Below are 2,953 nucleotides of genomic sequence, written 5' to 3' on the forward strand. Positions count from 1 at the left end.
ATAGCTATCTAAATCTATCACTAGTACCTAAGCCTGCTAAATGAATACTAACAGAGATCACACCCTAGTATCAAATTATGCATGTGTTGTAAAATGAAAATACGGAAGGAAACACACACAAGCTCAACATGAGAGATGTTTGTTTTAGATCCAAATGAAGTGTTATCAGCTGAGGAAGGTTACCTGATGATCCTCGCAATGCGCTCAGTAGATTTTAGTTATATGAGGACTCTTATGGGTGCCCTTATTGAGCTACTTTGAGGTTATATGAGGACTTTAGTTTGTGATTGCATAATTTTTTTAACTCAAGTTGATTTTAGTTATATTTCCATTTGTTTCTAATCTTTCATATGCACATGTTACAACTAATGTTTGCTTGTTTATGCATGCTCCTGACAGGTTAGATTTTCACGTATAAAACATCTGGGAATGAAGTGTAGGGGCCCACAAAGCACAAGGACAAATTTTCATCATTGAACGTGTAAATTTTGAAACCACCAACTATCATGCACCATGAAAATCATGTTCACACATGCATGAAGATGGGTGATACACATACAACTCTGCTAAATCACCCTTCAAAATTTGACAATTTCAAAAAATGCAGACCATCACGATGAAGGGCAAAAAATCACCAAAGAAAGGCACGAAATCTGCCTTTAATCCTACCAAAATGCATGGGAAATGGTGCCACTAGAGGCCTATGTAGCTTCAAGACCATTGAGGTGAGCATAAAATTGTGCTTCCACAAAAAGGATGCACACAAATAAATTCCCAAAGGTGCTGACAGAGAGTGGAGCTAGAGATGTGGGTGACAAGGCACATGTATTAGGCACTGGTTGAGGCCACACTTTCCTAAGGTAGGTAATGTGGGCAAAAATAACAACATCCATTAAAATATCCATAGGCACCACACCCCCCAAAGAGGGCACATCGAAAACCACACCTCCCAATAGCAAGGAGCACATAGGTACAGGTGTATTGGAAAGAACACCCAATTTCCAAGGTTGATAAACTCTAATAATGGACAATGAAAATCCTTGGTAAACATAAAGGGATTTGGGGCATGGTTTTTGATGGCCATACCTATTGATTGTGATAAGTGGTGCACCTCCAAAAAAATGTGTTCTTAGAGAGAGGGGTGTGAGAATCAAAGCAGGAACTCCCCATAAATTACACAACCACTAAATCCACTGCTAACTCACCTAAAATGTAAGGGCATGTCAATAAATATGGGCATGTTTTTTACAAGTAGTATGAGCAATGTGAGGGCAATAAAAAACTTGTATAAACATGGGTCCATTAAAAAATATAGCCACAAATTTCAACTGTCCAAACTAGATGTATTTTGTATGGAAATAAGGGTTTTTGGATGCTCTGATCTTGACAGTGATCTCCACTTGGGCTCAAAGTATCTAGAAATTAAAGGTCCCCTTAGATACCATAATAAAATCCTCTACTAAGCCAAACCTCTCAGGAAGAGAACACGGGCATGAAGATTTGGGGCTCTGATACCATGTTAAAGTTGATGAAAGATCAACCTAACAACTCCTAGGAATCACATGCATGCAAACACTTATCATAGAAAGAGAGGAGCAAAAGCTATGGAGGTTAGAATTCCTAGATCCACAAATGAGACATTATATATGATAAAAAAGAGAAATTACTATTAGTCAAAAGTGAATGAATGTATATTACAAAGAGAGATCATCCTTATAAAGGAGATCAAAACCCTAAAAGGTAAAACCTAGGTTGCATGATAATAATAAACAAAAGAGTTAATTATTAGATGTCTAAAGTTTATCTTAAGTAAAATAGAGTTAATTAGAAAATATCTAATTACTCTAACAAAAATAATTTAAAACAAATCATTACATATATTGGTCAAGTTAATAAAATATTTAAAATATATAATATTATTTTTTAAACTACTACTTAAACCATTTAAAACACTCAAATATTAAAACAAAATTATGTAAAACTATTATTCAACTATAAAAATGTAAAAAATAAATTTAAAATAAATTTAAAAAATTATGTCGACATATGTGATCTGGCCAGATCATTGTTGTAGCCCTTACATGCTCTACACTCCTAGCAATGGTTCTCATTCAAATGAGCCACCAATTGCCATTTTCTTACTTATATAACTTTTGGGGTTTTGGTGGGAACCAATCCAACTAGATCTAGTCTAATCGAAAGGCTTATGGCTAGAACCCCCTATATATTTACATCTCGCATGGCACCTATTGGATGTCACATCAATCCAATTTGTGTTGAGATAATGGATGTTGCACACATTGCATACTATTGTTGATATTGTATTATTTAATTTTATTATGTAATGTTGCACCTAGAGCACCTAGATGGACATGCAACATGTAAAGGTTCTCATAGGATATACTTGATGAGTTGTATTAAGATTCCCATAGGATATACTTGATGAGTTGTATTGTAACATTGTTATAACATTTGATGTAATTATTCAATATTGGGGAAAAGAATTAAATGTTCAATATTAAATGTGGGTTTAATGGGTTAGTTAGCACATGGTTTATGTAATACCACTTGGTGGTTTTGTGGGACTTGCTACTATATAAGCAACCACAAGGGTAGTAGTAGAGATAAGACAGAAAGAAAAAAAAGGAAAGTTGAGCAAGACAAGGCTTCACAGGTTAGCCAAGGGAGCATTTGTGAAACTTGGAAGCATGGCATGGGATGTGCGGATTCATGATTGTTTACATAGATTTTTTGGTTGTGGCTATGGCTTTGAAGGCTTCCATGGTTGTATTGCAACGATGTTTTTGTTGAATAATACATGATGATGTATACTTTTGGAGGCTAGGTTTTTCTCTCAATGAGAGTTTTCCAAGGTATATCTTGTGTCAAATTTTTTTGTGGGTATTATTTCTATTCTCTTGCATGTGGATTTCAATTGCATATTTATTTCAAA

The sequence above is a fragment of the Cupressus sempervirens genome, chromosome 3, assembly GCF_028749045.1.
Source record: "Cupressus sempervirens isolate cs-2001-9-10 chromosome 3, ASM2874904v1, whole genome shotgun sequence".
NCBI classification, from domain to species: Eukaryota; Viridiplantae; Streptophyta; class Pinopsida; order Cupressales; family Cupressaceae; genus Cupressus; species Cupressus sempervirens.